General features: G+C 38.9%; 1 protein-coding gene across 7 annotated transcripts in view; it reads right to left on the bottom strand.

Moving 5' to 3' along the window:
- The window catches only part of LOC140624199 (sodium channel protein type 1 subunit alpha), a 140,141-nt gene that overhangs the window by 102,171 nt on the left and 20,026 nt on the right, over positions 1-17,944 (bottom strand). The window lies entirely within an intron of this gene.

Here is a 17,944-nt window from a genome sequence, read left to right as displayed (position 1 = left end):
CTTTACAATTTGTATGGCAAATATGTATTTTTGTCACTATTTTACAGACAAGAAAACAAAACTTGGAAGAAATAAACCCTGATCAAAGTCACAGAGTATTCAGTGAGAGCTGGGATATGAATACTGAGTCATCTGACTATAGCTCCATGTTATTCCACTATATCAGATTTGCTGGAAATATCTCTCTGCTCATGGCAGGGTGGCTGGCACTCTGCTTATAAATACCTGCTGAGTAAAGGAAATGAGTGAATGATTTGATATCAAACTCAATTTAGTCAGTTAATTTTATTGGTGGTATTTGTGGATAGGAGAGAAAAGAATTGGGAAGGAAGAACAGAGACACATATTTGTCATAACTTTCTTAAGACAATGGTGAAACTTGACATTGGTCAAAAAGGAATGTATTAATTCTTAAGGCTCAGATGTTAATCTTTGCAGAAATAATCCCCATTTTCCAAAGAGGAAATCAGGAAGAGAAAGTAAGAAAGAGACAATGATCACCTCTGTCTAATGTTACAGAATAATCTAGAATAGGAAGAACAGAAGAGTCCATTGCATTACCAACAGGATTGTTCCTCATGATCTTATGAACATAAGGACATTCTAGAGGGCTAAAAATGAAAAAAAAAAACAATTATAGTGGTTTAAAAAGTAAATGGGCAATGAGGAATGGAGACACTGAATGAGTCTTCTTTCAAGAAGCTTGACTGAACAGAAGGACAAGATGTTACTGAAGCTTGAGGGAGAAGGAACATTTTGATTAAGAAGAAAAACATCTTATGTGCTGGAGAAAACAAAGCAGAGGTGAGAAAATAGATGTGGAGAAAACAGTGGAATTGGGAGATTAATATAGAAGAAGAAACTGTTCAAAATGCAGATCCTTACTTGAGTGAGCGGAGATGTAACATTTCACTTCTCTTAATTTGTCTTCATTTATAAAAGGTGGTGTTGAACTTGATAGGACATGAGAGTTTCATGAAAAGAAGGGCAAGATAAGATCACCCCTAAGGTTCCATTTGGCACCCTTAGAATAATCCTTCTTAAAGCTAAAATAAGGTGTATTTTTTTGGATGGGATCTCCAAGTGATACTTCTTGGTCAACAACCCTTAATGGAAAAGCTTCTTCATCTTTGAAGCGAATTGGCCACTTTGTCTTGCCAGCCTGCTGTTTAGAAGAAAGTGCAAAGCTGCTGGTGAGAAAGGAAACAATTAATATCTGGTCCTGAGAAAGTACTTCCTCAGGGAATAAAAATAACAGAAAATACTTTATCTGTGGGAGAGCACTTCTAAAAGAAAATGAGATAATTTCTCAGTTTATTTCTGATATGTTTCAAAGAACCTCAGGTCCATCCTAAGGGGAATGTCTTATATCTTAGATCTTATTTTTTTTAGGATTTTTGCTAGAGCGAAAAGAATGTGAACTTTCCTTCATTTAATATTTTGTACACATTTGCTTGGTGTATCTTGCTCCAATCCAGTGGGTATTCTTGGTAAATATTTTCACTTTTAAAAGATCCCTGAGTCAATAAACTTACAGCCTGGCTGTTACTGATTTTGGTTGTTTTAGAAATCTTTGAGGTAAAATTGCCATTGTGAGTTAAAAAAATTTAAATCACAAAAGTTTTAAAACTGCTTTATCCAGGGTCCTCCCCTTTTATCAAAGTATTAAAATGAGGGACTTAATTTAGTTGTTGGCATGGCTAACACCAAGCATGAATATAACTGAAAATGTTGGCAATAGAAGTGAAATCAAAGTTATAATTAACAAGTGATTTTGTGGACTACAGACCTCATCATACCTATTAAAACTTCCATATATATACTTATATTTTATGGAAACCCTTTACATTGAAATAATTATCGTACATATGACCATATGAAAATAGTTTAAATCTGTCTCATGTGGCTAACTTTGATCAAAATAATCCCTATACATCTGTTATGTGGATAACTCAATATGAAATTAAGCATTTTAATTGTAAATAGGATTAATGAGACTTCATTTTATCAGTGAATGCCCAATTTTTATTTCTGAATGGGAGTGCTAGACCATATTTAGCATTCCTGAGCAAAAAAGCCATCTTCCATGAAGCCAAGTGAGATGATAATGTCATACCTGTCCAGTTTTTTTTTTTTCAGGGATAAGTGACATGAAATTTAAGCCTTTACCACTACAAAATAAGGAACTTGAAAATTAATAATTTTAATGGAGCAAGAGAACTTGTAGCAAGAGATACCAGGATGGGATCCAATCAGGAGACAGAACCCACATACTAAATACAGGAAGTTTAATATGAAGAGTTTTTAAGTTATGACAGAAGAATCACTATAAAGATTTAAGAAAGGCCTAAAGAGTGTCCTCAGGGCTGAAGTAGAGCACCCAAAGGAGGATAAACATGGGAAGGTTCTGTGTTTGAAGCCCTGTTTCTGCGGGGCCGTGTCGTTTGCTGGGGTGCCCAGGCCAGAGCTGGGCCAGAGTTGTGGGGCAAGCAGGAACAGCCCTTCGGCGCTGGCGAATGGGCCTTCAGGAGGAATGGTACACCATTCTGGGCCTCAATCCAGCAGCCTGTGGTGTTTCTGTTGGGAAGGCCATGAAGTCACCAATGGGCTGCCTGAACTGGGTATGTGGCTGGGATGAATATCACCAGATGTTGCCACACACACACACACACACACACACACACACACACACCTTCTACTGGACCATGAACTAGAAGCAAGTAAAATCAACATGTAACATTTAGGGGCACCTGGGTGGCTCAGTGGTTGAGTGTCTACTTTCTGCTCAGGTAGTGTTCCCAGGGTTCTGGGATCAAATTCCGCATCAGGCTCCCTGAAGGCATTATGTTAGGCATTGTAACTTTGATTTCACTTCTATTGCCAACATTTTCAGTTATATTCATGTGTGGTGTTAGCCATGCCAACACTCCCTCTGCCTGTGTCTCTGCCTCTGTGTGTTTCTCATGAATAAATAAATAAAATCTTAAAAAAAAAAAAAACATGTAACATTTAGAACCAGGAACATTTAGCTCCCTCCTCTTGCAATGCCCCTTCAGTGCCTTCTACTGCTCAAGTATAGCATCAGTGACAAAACTTCCTGTAAAGGACAAATGCTTAATAGAGCCCCACATACTATGGCTAACTAGATACCAAAGGGTGAACCTGAAGCTGAGTGTCAATAAATTGGTGGCTGGCATGTCTTATACAGTGAATATAATTATTCATAATTATTTTTGCCACAGGCTATACTTCTTATTAGCTACCCGTGTTTCATTTATTTTTATCCATCATATACTTACTGCCTACTCTTTGTTGATCCCTTTAACTACTTTTATAAGCCAACGTGGAGGCAAATTTGCTGTCATATAGACTTAACTTCTTCATTTACTGGCAGTTCTCCAAAACAAAGAGCAAGTCATCTTTGAATTCCCATAAGCATTTAACTGCAACTCTTACATTACTTGCTGACTTCTACCCACCTTAACCCTACTTGTGAATATGTCTCATTTTCTGTCTTAGTCCATAAGCACCTGAGGACAGCCACCACCTTGGCATTCATCACTAAACCGTACAAAGTTCTTTCCTCATAAATGGCATACAGTAAATAGCTGCTGAATTAATCAATAAAATAATTGGAAAAACAATGCCGTCTTCCAAGAGGGAGAGATGCAAAAGCATAATAGTTCAAAATTCAACAATAGTCAAAACTAAAATACAGAACATTTTATAGTAAAATACATAAATGTATTTCTTTACCTAATTTTCTTTTTTCCTAAAATCAAGAATTATTACTCCTTGGGACGCCTGGGTGGCTCAGTGGTTGAACACCTGCCTTCAGCCCAGGGTGTGATCCTGGGGTCCCGGGATCAAGTCCCACACTGGGCTTCCTGCATGGAGCCTGCTTCTCCCTCTGCCTGTGTCTCTGCTTCTCTCTCTCTCTCTGTGCGTCTCTGATAAATAAATAAATAAAATCTTTATATAAAAAAGAATTGTTACTCCTTACAGAATATCTATTAATTCTTTGATGTTATGTTAGGCATTATAACAAAAAAAATCTTTGTTCTAAATTTAATTTGGAATTTTGAATCCTTTTTAAAAAATATTTTATTTATTTATGAGAGACACAGAGAGAGAGAGGCAGAGACACAGGCAGAGGGAGAAGTAGGCTCCAAGCAGGGAGCCCAGCATGGGACTCGATCCTGGGTCTCCAGGATCACGCCATGGGATGAAGGCGGCGCTAAACCACTGAGCCACCCAGGCTGCCTGGAATTTTGAATCCTATTATTACTGATCAAGGCACAGTACTCCATTTATATGAAGAGACTAATACATGTAAAGAAGAACATTGATTTTCCTAAGTTCTGTAGTATTGAAGCTTAAAGATGGTATAAAATATGTTCAGAGATTCAAAGAGTAATGCATTCCATCTTTCTAAGAATAATTTATATACCCAGCTTATATTTTTTTATTTAGAATCTAATACTTAGGTGTGGTATCTTGGCATTCTTATACATAACCTTTAACACTAGTCTTATACAAAGTAGGTTCTCAATATATACTTGTTAAGTGAATGAATAGTAAATGAAAAAAAATGAGTGATGGAAAAAATTATTTCTTGCTCTGACCACCTTTCTGACCATTCTACTTCATTCAGGGTCTATTAACTGTGACTATTATTATAATGCTAAATCAATGTTATTGGCCAATATTTCCACTGTCTATCAGACTGTGCAGTCAGCACATATGCTAATCATAAATATAATATAGAGTAATAGACTGTAGGAATAATTAAATAAATGTAAGGCTCAATGATGGAATATATGGAGCCATTAAAATTATATTATTGGATTATTTCTGATGGTATGAAAAAAATGTTTAAGATATAACACCTGACACTAAACTGAAAACAGTATAGGAATCCTATAATGCAAAAAAAAAAAAAAAAAAAGGAATCCTATAATGCAAACAAAACTAAAAATTATTTAGAGGAAAATATTAAAAACAACATCCTATTATTATTGTGGGAAAAATTACATAAAAGATAATAAGATTGTGAATATTATTTTTTCCATTATACTTTTCTAAATATTCTAAGTTTATCTATAGTAACTATTTATACATTCTACAACTATAGATAATCATACTTGGATAATTATATAAGTTAGATTCAAGTATGAAAACAACATATGTCATAAAATGACAATAAAGGAAGTAATCAAATATTAAATCAATTCATGATGCTAAAGATAATGAGAAGAAAACATTAAGAATTACTTTGAAAAACAGTGTTAATTGTCATTTATATGGGCTCTATAATAAGAGTTTGGAATTTGCATAAGAAATAATTATTAAAATTACTATATAATTCTTATGTATAGCTTTATAAAAGTGGTATTTTAAAGAAGTGTATTAAAGTATAGAACTGTCAGGTGGTAGACCTTAGCCAAAAATTGTTTTTGGTTTTGTTTCATTTTCATAAACAGATGTTTATCTGTTGAGTACCTATGTACTCCAAAGTGAAGCAGCCATTGGTAGTAATATTTAGTCACAGTAGATACTGGGTTGGTCAGTGTCGCAAAGAAGGTACAAGACAGGAGAGGGAGGCCGAGAAATAAGCACACTAAAAGTACCACTGGTGCTGTGATAGAAGCATACCCCAGCACAGCCGCACCACAACAGGGAAAAGAAGCCTTCTCGCCAGAGGAAGCACTGATGGCTTTTTAGGCAGAAAAAGAAGCAGTAGCAAAGACTTGGAGACAGAAACAGCTGTAGATATTCAAAGAAATGCAATTAGTTCTGCAAGACTAATGGTAGGGTAGATGGGCCAAGGGGAAGAGAGAAACCTAGACAGCTCACAGAAGCCAGCCGTCCTAAAGGAATTTGGGTTTTACCCCAGTTTATCACTTAGAGTCTCAAAAAGTAGTGAATTGATGTGCTTGTTAGAAAGGTCACTGGTGGGGATCCCTGGGTGGTGCAGCGGTTTGGCGCCTGCCTTTGGCCCAGGGCGTGATCCCGGAGACCCGGAATCGAGTCCCACGTCGGGCTCCCGGTGCATGGAGCCTGCTTCTCCCTCTGCCTGTGTCTCTGCCTCCCTCTCTCTCTCTCTGTAACTATCATAAATAAATAAAAAAAAAAATTTAAAAAAAAAAAAAAAGAAAGGTCACTGGTGACTGTGTGGAGGGCTGACTCCAAGTAGGGGAGATGACCAACAGAACATTCTTCCATTGGTTTAGTTGAAGGATGATGAAAGTCCAAACAAGAGTGTTAGAACATTGTAAGGTCCCTGGGTGGTTCCCTCAGTTAAGCCACTGACTCTTAATTTTGGCTCAGGTCATGATCTTAGGCTACTGAGATGGAGCAACCACGTTGGGCTCTGCGCCCAGCAGGGAGTCTGCTTGAGATGGTCTCTCTCCCTCTGCCCCTCCCCCTCACTCACTTGTGCCCTCTCTCCTAAAAAACCAATAATAATAAAAAATAAAAAGTGTTAGAACATTTATCTTTTATGATCTCTGATTTACTCTGCAAGATTTTTTGTTTATTTTTACTAGAACTTATTGAACTAAACTGATGATGTGTGCAGCTCATATTATAGTAATGGAAAACTTACTGGTATAATGTGACAAATATTTTCTCTATCAGCGTAACTTCCAGGGACTGAGTTAACCTGCATTATAATAATCTGAACAAGTCCATGTCTACCATGTAACAGACATAAATGTACCATTGAATCTGATGAATTATCAAATTATCCTTGTCATATAAAGTTTTGGTCTCAGGACCCTCTATACTGTTAATATTATTGAGGACCCCCAAAAGCTTTTGTTTGTATGGGTGAAGTTTTTTAAGATGTTAGATATCTTATCTAATATTTAAGATATTAGAAGTTAAAATAGAGAAATCATAAAATACTAATTTGTAAATAACAACAAAGCAATCACATGTTAAAAAATAATATTTTAAGTGAAAATAATCATAGTTCTAAAAGAAAAAATCTGAGAGTGGTGCTATTTTATAAATTTGTGAATTTCTTTAATGTCTGGCTTAATGTCTAGATTCTTAAATCAGCTTCTGCATTCAATCTATTATAGTCTACATTTGGATGAAGAAAATCTGGCCTCACACGAGATTTGTAGTTTGAAAGTTTTAATAGCCTTTTCTCTTAATTGTGAACAGTCTTCTTTGATAAGTCTACAGAAACCAGACAACTGGAATCTGAAACCATTACCATTGGTCTATCTTACACTTTGAATGGATCAATTATCCATGTATGATTTTGTACCATTATATATTGTTCATTTGTAAATGTATCGGTTGACTGACTGATGCAGATCTCTGAGATGTTGAAACATTTCATTATCCATCTATTAACAGCACTACTAATTGTACCAGAAAATCCTTTAAGTTTTGAGAAGCTGCTGAGTTCAGAGAAAGTTTTCAAAAATTCTAACTTTCTCTTGAAAGCTCCCATGCTGTCATTGGTAACAAATATTCTCAGCTATTTTTCTTGAAATGACAGGCTTGTTTCATTTTCAAAAAATTGCCAAACAGCCAAGTCTGAATGACCACAATTTGTCTGTCAGTCATTCTTTCAAGTAAAAATGATCTTCCATGGAAAAGCAGCCAGTTCGGTTTGTAACTCAAACAACTGCACAGTGCTTTCTTTTGAGTCAACCATCATCATACTTTGTTTTTTTTTCCCTTAAGATTTTATTTACTTATTTATGAGAGACACAGAGACATAGGCAGAGGGGGAAGCAGGCTCCATCCGGGGAGCCTGATGCAGAACTCGATCCCAGGACTCCAGGGATCATGCCCTGGGCTGAAGGCAGGCGCTAAACCGCTGAGCTAACAAAGGATCCCCCATCATCATACTTTGGAATGTGGCACATACTCTTTATGTATATTTCCCATTTCAGCACACAGAATATTATAACTGGCTTTTAATTTAATTAATTAATTAATTAATTTACCTGTTTTTACAGGGAGTGAATGGCAGTGAAAAATACAAATGACTACTAGTCCAGTTTGGTGCCTCCGTCTTAATAAGTTTAAGGCTAGGAGTTTTTTTTGTTCTTTTTTTTAATCTTTTTTTTTAAGATTTTATTTATTTATTCATGAGAGACACAGAGAAGGCAGAGATATAGGCAGAGGGAGAAGCAGACTCATTGCAGGAGCCCAATGTGGGACTTGATCCTGGAACTCCAGGATCACGTCCTGAGCCAAAGACAGATGCTCAACCACTGAGTCACCCAGGCTCCCAAGACTAGGAGTTTTAATCATTCTTGTACCATAAGGGCAAATGTCAATATACTGAAAAAAGGAAAAATTATTTTGTATGATTATGAAAGTAGTTTTGAACGATGGACTCCCTAAAAGGCTTCAAGGGAACTCAGAGCAGACTGTGGGACACATTTTGAAAATAACTGTTGAAATCATGTTAGTAATTTTTCAATTTTTTTGTATTACATTCTGTATGCATCAAAGACTATGAACATATTGAGAATATGATTGTGGAAATATTTTTAGATAACCACTGAGTGGAAGGAGTGTTAGAAATGAAGTACAAAAACAGAGGTTCCAGCATGGCCAAATCAGTTAAGTGTCCGACTCTTGATCTCAGCAAAATGCCTAAAAACAAAAAAAAAAAAAAAAAAAAAAAAGAGAGAGAGAGGGTATAGGAGTATAAGATAGGGTTTGGCCCCAGAGGAGAATGAACTGAGATTCCAGTCTTTCTTATTCCATAGGGAGTTTTATAGAGTCCACCCTCATGTTTTCTTTTTTCTTTGCTTACTGATGTCTATGTAAGCTCCTAATTATGTTCAAACATCCTTTTTTGGAATGTCTTCAAAAGTCAGTCTTGCCTTCACTCAAACAGGTTGATCTATAAACCTCTAAATGCCTTAAATATTGGTGTGCAATCTTACAGACTCCTCAAATCACTGGAAACCCGAACTGCCAAGGCCCACTGAAATTATGGCATTCTAGACCTGAAACCAGTCTGTTGCCTCTTTGGTTTTGTACCAACACACTGACATACATAGCCCAAAATACCACTGGCCTTTTTAAATGGCATATCACATTCCAGGATAATAGGAAAACTGCTGCCTGGTAGCATTTGTCAAGTCTCAAAGTAACTCTTTCCAGGATTTTCAAATCCACTGAATTTCTTAGGCTGAAATATTTCATGTGACATAATTCTCCTAGTTTTTTCTCCTCTATGACTATAGGATCAGAAATCCCGAACTCTGGTTTCTTTTCTGTATTCAATACTTCTCAATTTTAAAATTATTAGTTATTTGCTTAAAAATAATCTAGATATTGTCATCTAAGACTTGCAATTAGCCATCTGTTCCTCCACACAGACTTGTCCTACTATATACTCTCCACACAAATAATTCCACATCTCCAAATGCCACATATACTAATAATGACCCTCACTGCTCCACCCTGTCCTCTGGCTTAATAGTGTACGTTGTTAACATACTCTTACTACTCTATGTGTTAATCTTATAAACTGATTTTGCCAATTTGATGGGCTTTATTCAAAGTAGTTTAAAAATTTATGTACAGGGGGACCTGGGTGGCTCAGTTAGTTGAGTGGCTACCTTGGGTTCCCTGCTCAGTGAGGAGTCCGCTTCTCCGTCTCCCTCTGCCCCTCCTCCTCACCCTGCCCCCCCCTTCCCATTCATTCTTTCTCTCTCTCAAATAAATAAATAAAATCTTTTTTTAAAAATCATGTATAAACTGCAAAATTATTTAATAGGGGTTTTTGGTCTGCTTTTAATGTTCTCAGCCTGAGGTCAATCTTTACTAAAACAATCCATTGCAAACAATAGGTGTGTCACAAATATAAGAGGACTTTCCTAAAATGCTGCTGAATTCTAAAGGGAGAGGTTAGATCAAATTACACAATTTTTAGAACAATACTCCTATGACATTTAAAGCTAACTTTACTTTAGCCCCCTTTCCAAAGCTCATCTACGGTTATAAAATTTACAGAATACTAATTTTATCATAGAGAATTCAAGGGCTGATAAAATATTCAAACATTCAACTGTTTCTTTAATGACTTTATATTGAATTTACTATGTTGATACAGATACAATAAGGATATTTATACAAAATAGATTTACCCAAATCCATTTGAAAAGTAATGTATTAGCTAACGTTTTAAAAATATTATTATATTTAAGTAATCTCTTTACCCAATGTAGGGCTCACATTGATCAAGAGTCTCATGCTCCATGGACTGAACCAGCCAGGCGCCCCTGAATGCTAACTTTTATTCTGAGTTTTAAAACAACACATGCTTATTTTGGAGAAGTTGTACAAAAAATACTTTGGAGTATAAAATAAATTATTTTTTTAAAGATTTTTTATTTATTTATTTATTCATGAGAGACAGAGAGAGAGTGAGGCAGAGACACAGGCAGAGGGAGAAGCAGGCTCCATGCAGGGAGCCCAATGCAGGACTTGATCCCGGGACTCCAGGATCATGCCCTGGGCTGGAGGCAGGCACTAAACCACTGAGCCACCGGGGGATCCCAAAATAAATTATTAATAGTAATAACTTTGCTTATATAGAGTAGAGGTCATTTTATCATCTTTATTCTTCTATACTTTCCTTCTTGCTTTATGTAATGAGCAAGTACTTCTTTCGTTATAAGAAAAATAAGATATACTATTCTATTCTTTAAAGGAAAATTTATAAAGAAGAAAGTAAAAAATCATAATCTCTATAAACTGGAAATAACTGTTACATTCTTTCCAGTTTTTCTTTTCCTAAGAAAAAATACTCGCTTTTTGTTTTTCATTACTGAGATCATACCAGATATATATGTTTGTATGGTACTTTTTATGTACCCATTATACCCTGGGTAATTGTGCAGAGAAGTAAACATTCCTGAAACATTATGTTTAATGGCTCTATAAAATCTCATTATTTGTAAGGACCATGGTTTATTTAACCATTTTTCTAACATTGTATATATAGATTGCTTTCAATTTTTGAAAAATTTTGTTTGGGTGAAATTATTCTTCCTAAACAGGGAATAGTTTGGTAGTACTGTCAGTGGAAGGGTTCAGTTCACCCGTAACTAGGGATCAGATTTATAATCCAAACTTGACCAAAAAAATGCTCACTTCCTGGAGTTTTAATTTTCAAACCAAAGAAAAAAGAGAGAGAGAGAGAAGAAAAAGAAAAAGAAAAAAAAGCTTTAAGTAGTTGAATGTGTTCATCCTAGGAGATAACAGTAACTTGTAGAAACCACCAGAAAGTCCACCAGAAACCACCAGAAACCTCCAGAAAATCCACCAGAAACCACCAGAAAGTCCAAAGTAAGGGCTAGCTGACTGTCATTACCTTCCTAATTCTTGTCATTTCCAGTCTAGATTTCAACTATTCTTCAACTGCATGAACTATACTAATTTTCTAAGAAATTACTTTTATACTTAAATTAATCTCAGTTTCAGTTGCTTATTGAAGCACTTTGAAATTAATTATTTATAAATTCTTCATGGATTCCTAAGTTTTATATCCTTTTATGTCACTTCTATAATTGAAACAAGTAAGAGTCCTAGCTAAGTAAACTCATAGATTATGAATACAAACATGACATTACAGGCACACAAGTGTAATCAATGTCACTGCTTTTTTGCTTCTGCCCACTTTGTTATTCATCATGCCCCTTTATATAGAAGCCAGATTAATTGCCTTTATTGGACTATTAACACATATACAGACATTATGCAGTGGGAGAAAGTTAAGAATAATGCAAACTCACCATTAATATAGCAACAATAATTTTATCAATAACAAGAAATAGCTTATCAGTTTCTATCTTCTTTGTTCATTATCTTAGCAGTCATTAGTATACCAACGACAACTGTTATAGGCTGGATTGTCCCCCTCAGAATTCATATGTCGAAGTAACCCCTAGAACATCAGAATGTGACTGTGTCTGGAGACAGGGTCTTTAAAGAGGTGATTAAGTTGAGATGAGGTTGTGAGGGGGATCTCCATTACAATTTGACTGGTGTCCTCATAAGAAGAGGAAACTTGGACACAAAAAAAGATGTTAGGGAACCATACACACAAATTAAAAACTGTGTGGGGACATAGAAGGTTGCCATCGGCAAGTCAGTAAGAGAGACTCAGGAAAAATCAAACCTGAGAACACCTTGACCTTGGACTCCCGGCCTCTAGAACTAAGAGAAATAAACTTCTCTTGTTTGGTCTGTGGCATTTTATTATGGCAGCCCTAGCAAACCAATACAACAAGCAACTCTATTTGGATGGTACTCCTCTATTTTAAGTTCAATGATTTTCCTCCAGTGGTGTTCATGAAACAAAAGCAGACTAGAAACATATTATAAAGAACATGGATAGTGTTTGTGTAAGTTTGGGAGGGCATGTGCAATACAGTAGGGATGTTCCTTAGAAATTACTAATCATCTTTCTGCGAAAACATTAGCTCATCATTACTCATTACCTCATTATATTTCCAGGAGAGACACAAATAAATATGTTTTCAACGATAAGAAAAATTTTGACATGAAGTTAGGTTAAAAAAGTGCTTAGCAGTTACAGGTATGTGTAACAATTATCTTAGTTATATAGATTCTCAAAAAGGGAGAGTCTTACTGCTCATTTCTTAAAAAAAGAAAGGCAACCATAGCACTATGGTTGTACTACCTGGTGTGTGTGTACTAACTGATGCTAAAAACACAGATGCATGGAAAATACAACCAGGCCAACAGGATTAACATGACAATTCAGTGGGGAAACAATAGTCTTTCCAACAAAGTCTGAGGCCAAAGACTTTGTTCCTGGGTCTGTTTTGAAAGCATAAAGACAACTACAGTTGTATTAGTTGCATTATTAACTTAACTCCACATTCTGTTTTGACCTCTACTTAATCATGTTTTGTGTACCTCCTAGCCTCCTGTATGATCAGTCATTAACTTTGCCTTTTTACCCCTATTCTCTGTTTATCCACTGATTGTGGAAACGCACTGGGTGCCGGAGGGTAGCAGTTGTCCCAAATGGCTCCTCAGTGTCTGGAAGAATGCTGGAAGAATGCTTACCTCCAGATTTCTTCAAGCCTTCCCTTCAAGCCTTGAAACCTTCAAGGTTTCAAGATATGCCTCACCCTCCCCACAAGTGTTTATCTTCCTCCCCCAACACAGAGAGCTGTCCCTAGGCTCAACAGGGCAAGGCAACATTGGGAATGATCTGTCTTTTCATTGATTTGCCCTTCTGATAGTAAAGCTTTCTTTCCTTCAAAATCCATGTCTTGGACCTTGGTCTACTATGTATCAGGTGTTCAGACAAGTTTAAGTTTGGTAAGGAACTGGTGCTGGGACAACTGGCTATCAACATGCAAATGAATGAAGTTGGATCCCTGCCTCACGTTATTTACAAAGATTGACTCAGAATGAATCACAGACATAAATGTAAATCCTAAAACCATAAATAGAATAGAAAGAAAGAAAGAAATTGGAAAGACCTTGGCTTAGGTGATGGTTTCATATATATGACATCAAAAGCACAAATGACAAAAGAAAAAATTAAAGCCAAAAATTAGGGATGTTTCCATCCAAGTTCAGGCTAAGGTTGTGGGCAGAGCACCAAGGGAGGAAGAGGTCCTAAGAGAAGGAAAGGACTTTGGCCACATACAGAGTTAGAAGCAAGGTTCATTCTAAGAAGAGAATTTCACACTTGCTGGAGACAAATTACAATGTTTGTAGGTAACTGAGAAGGAGTGGGAGCAAATAGCAAAGATTAAAAAGATAAACCATTAGAATGTGAATTCCGGGGGAATACAAACCTAACAAATATTTAATATAGATAAAAATGAAAGCTGATATTTATAGTTTACCATGTTATTTTGAGATCCTGTTAATTCTTCTGCAAAAAAAGATTTGTTCAAACAGTCCTGAGTGCCTACTGCATCCTAACCAACCTAAGGGATGCCAGAGTGGTTTCTGTCCTCACCATCAACCCACATCTCCCAAATTTAGCCATTTCAGGGGCCAGTGCTGAAGTGTAAGAAAGATGTACCAGGTGCCTGGGGTGGTGGTGTTTGTCTGTTTGTTTTTTAATCTTAACTGTTTATATGCGGCCATCTAACCAAAGATCTCAGTGTTTTGTTTTGTTTTGTTTGTTTTATTAAATAGTGTCTTTTAAACAGTGCCTGTTAAACATTTGAGCCAATTTTACTACATTTTAGGAAACAGCATTTTTCACAGAACTTTACAAATTGTCAAAACTTTTCAGTGTGTGAAAATGAGTGGTTTAGGTTTGTTCTGTTGGTTTTTTTTTTTTTTTTTTAACCAGTTACTTGTCACCATTAAATGTGCGACTTAAATTTACTTGACCTTGTACCTTGGTTTGTTTTTATAAATGCCAGGGATGATAAGAGCCCGAAATACACTGCCAGGGCTCCAGAGATCTTAGCTGGTCACCTGTGTGGACCCCAAGTCCTTCCAATTCTTCTCCTCTGGGGATTGCTATCAAGGCAGGTGCCACTCCCTAGACCTGGGAGACACTGTGCCCTGAGGGGACCTATTTGTTTTCTTTCTTCCTTCAGCCCTGAATGTTCTTCTCACCTCACTCAGGTAAAAATCTCTGCACCTCTTTTGCCTTCTCTCTGCATGCCCCTGTCATCTTCAGTATTGTCTTACCCTACTTTATTGTTCTTCAAGGAGCATATCTTCTCTGTTATTTCCTTCCACACTGATAAGCCTACTAACTCTAACACAAAGCTGAAGGCACCAGGTGGGCAGGGATTTTCGTCTTATTGTATTCCTGTACCTAGCACAGGGACTGTCCTATACCATAGGAGGGCACAACTTGGTGTTTGCTTGTTTGTTTGTTTGTTTTCCCCAGTGAATGAGTATAGTACATTTAGGAAATCATTCTAAATCAGAGTACATGAAGTTTCAGATGAATTGACATGGGGAACAAAGGAAAAAGAAAAAAGAAATCTCTTTACAACTTACATCCCATTGACAGGTCCTTGGGCCGGGCAGAGTGACCTTCCTCTAGGAACTCATCTGCCTATGGCGATACTGTACTAAAGGCAAAAGGCAATCTTAGTTTTATATGAATCCACCTCCAGGATCTGGTAAGTCTGCTTTAACATATCACAATTCCTCCAGAAGCTTCATTTATCTCTATCCCCCAATATTACGTTAGCAATCATCCCCTAACCAATATGGCCCGTGGATACACCTGAAGCGTCTCATGACTGAGGTTTTCCTAGACGGTAGTAAATGACCTTTTTCCTAACCACAAACTGTTTAGCCTCTCAGATCCTGGAAACCTTGGCTCCAAATTCCTCAGAGATTCACGCTCTCCCTAACCCCCTCTCAACCTGAACGTATATACTGGGTCACTCCTCACAACTCCAGTGCAGCTCTTTCTGCCCATGGGTCCTGTCCAGTGCTTTAATAACAACCACACTTTCTGCACCACAGGTGCCTCAAGAAGTCTTTCTTGAGCTGGTCAATGGGCAAGTCTTTCTTGCCCATTGGCTCTGCGCCCCAACATTTCCACATCAAGAGTTACAGCTGCCACATACAGATTGCACTACCTGAGTCTTGATCATCTGCGTTAAGTTCTAGCTCTCCCAACACACCGGTGCACAGGGATGGTCAAAACCAGAGACTCTGCAGCCAGCCCGTCTAGGTTTGGGCTCTGCCACTTGTTGTCTCACCAAGAGCAAGTTAACCTCACTAAACCTTGGCTTCCTTATCCATAAATTGGTGATTAATAATAGTACCTATCTCATAAATTAAGATAATAGTACATATCTCACAAAATTTGTAAAGATCTGCTCATAGTGGCTGAGATGGAGTAAATGCTATCATCTCTGCTAAATAAAATAATAAAGGGTAACCTAGCAACACGGACAAGAGAGAAAGTTAGAAAAGCACAGTTTGGTTTAATTTCTTTTCTGACCGCAATTGCTCAGAGAACAAATCCCTTCCCCACACCCACCTTTCACAAGTATAATCTAAATAGAGATGTGAAACATGCTTAATTGACTACTCAGAATTTCAAAGGGTAGTGATTACTTCACAAATCACAGCCCCATTGACCCAGAGATGAAGACAGCAAAAGCATCAAGGGCTGATTCTCAACCCCTCCCCACCCTCCCCTGTAATCTCTTTCTCCACCCCTCCCCCTTCCAAGGTAGCTGTTCACCAGGCAGGAAGGGATGGATTTGGTCTAAAATACCTTGTACCGTCCCCCAGGATAAATTCTGGAGGGGTGCTTTCAGGTGTCAGACTCACACGGGTATAAACCCACGGGGACTGCCGGTCAGTGCGGTCCTAGGCCTAACTCCAAACAAGCCCCAGATTTTTCCCTTCCTTTTCTGCAACACACAGAGGTGCTCTTACAGTTTTTCTCCTGGGATCTCTGGGTTCCCTGACGGTGCCCTCCATACAAGGAATTAGAATGATTCTTACTGGACTCCTCTATGAGATTCTGGAGTTTTCATGCCCTAGGCTGGTGGCAATAAAGTTTACTTATGGGTCTTCAGTCTGTCCCTGTGTCCCTGGTATTTCTAGTTGCTAATGGAGAACCCTGGCTGAGATCCCCAGTGCCTTCTTGGATGCTGTATAATTAATTAGGCCTCCAGTTGTGCCTTCCCTTCCCCTTCCCCTCCCGTGGATGGAGGAACCCTTTCCACCATGCCTTAATGGGAAACTGCTCTAGTAAATGAGTCTCCAGATACCTAATTTCCCAGCAAGAAGGGGCCCTGTAAACAGAGACTATTAGTATTGGCGGCAAAATCCAATGGATTAATTACTTTTACCAGCAGGAGCATTCGGATGTGTTGGCTACCTAAAAACATATATATATATATAAATATATATATATATTTATATATATATATATATATATTTGAAAGAACAGACCAACCAAATGAAGAGGGAAGGAAAAAAAAAAAGCAATACAACGGAGTTGCAGGGAGTTTAATGAAAACTAATTGCATTTGCCGGGTTCATGTGACATAACCAGCCACCGTGCTCCGTTCTGGTGGTTTATAATGTTACCTCAGCCTCTCCACGAAATTGTTTTCCCGTAAATCTCTGTGGCCATCCATTCCTGTCTACACATTATGTTCCTAAAATAGACACCATCTAAAAACCTCTTCAAGGAGCTTTGTGGAGGAAGGCCTAAACTGCAACAGTGCTCCTAGAAAAGGGATGCGGTGGCTTCCCAGCAATCACAGGAGCAACCACCCCACGGGAGAGGTTTAAAGGAGTTTTTCACGGTAGTTCTTCTTCCAAAAATGCCCGGACGAGGGGGACGAGAAGGGTCCGAGGCCCAGTGGGGCGAGCAGAAGCCCCAACCGGAGGCACCCTGGGGTGCCAGGTCTAGCAGCAAATAGGAGAGGAAAGCTCCCCGCTGCTCTCTCTGCAGGGACCAGCAACCTCAGCCTGGAAATGCCCTATTTCTGTGGGGCACCTTCCTCCCGGGACGCTCGCAGGCGCTTCAGGGGGGATCTGTCCTGTGAACGCACAGGGGCCGCAGCACGGCTCGCAGGTGCGGGAGCCCCGCCGCAGTCCGGGGGGTGCCGGCGCCCCGCGGGGCCTCCCCGGCTCCCGAACCGGCAGCCCGGGCTGGGCGGCGGGGCCCCCTGCGGCCACCACGTGCGGCGAGGAGCTGCGGGCGCGGCGGCCTCCGGGAGGTCCCCGCGCACCTGCCTCCCAACAGGTAGGAGCGCGGCGGGCCGGGGCCGGGGCCGGGAGGCTGCAGGGCCTCATGTGGCCGCCCCAGCCCTGGCGCCCGCCCGCAGCCGCAGGAGCAGGAGCAGCCGCAGGAGCAGGAGCAGGAGCGCCCCGGAGTAGCTCGCGGTTGCTGCGCGGCGGCCGGCGGACAAGGGGGCCGGGGTTGCTGCGCGGCGGCCGGCGGAGGAGGGGGGGGCCC

Source organism: Canis lupus, chromosome 34 (assembly GCF_048164855.1).
Source record: "Canis lupus baileyi chromosome 34, mCanLup2.hap1, whole genome shotgun sequence".
Lineage (NCBI taxonomy): Eukaryota > Metazoa > Chordata > Mammalia > Carnivora > Canidae > Canis > Canis lupus.
The sequence above is the reverse complement of the archived record's forward strand: the minus strand, read 5'-3'. Positions and strand labels throughout refer to the sequence as shown.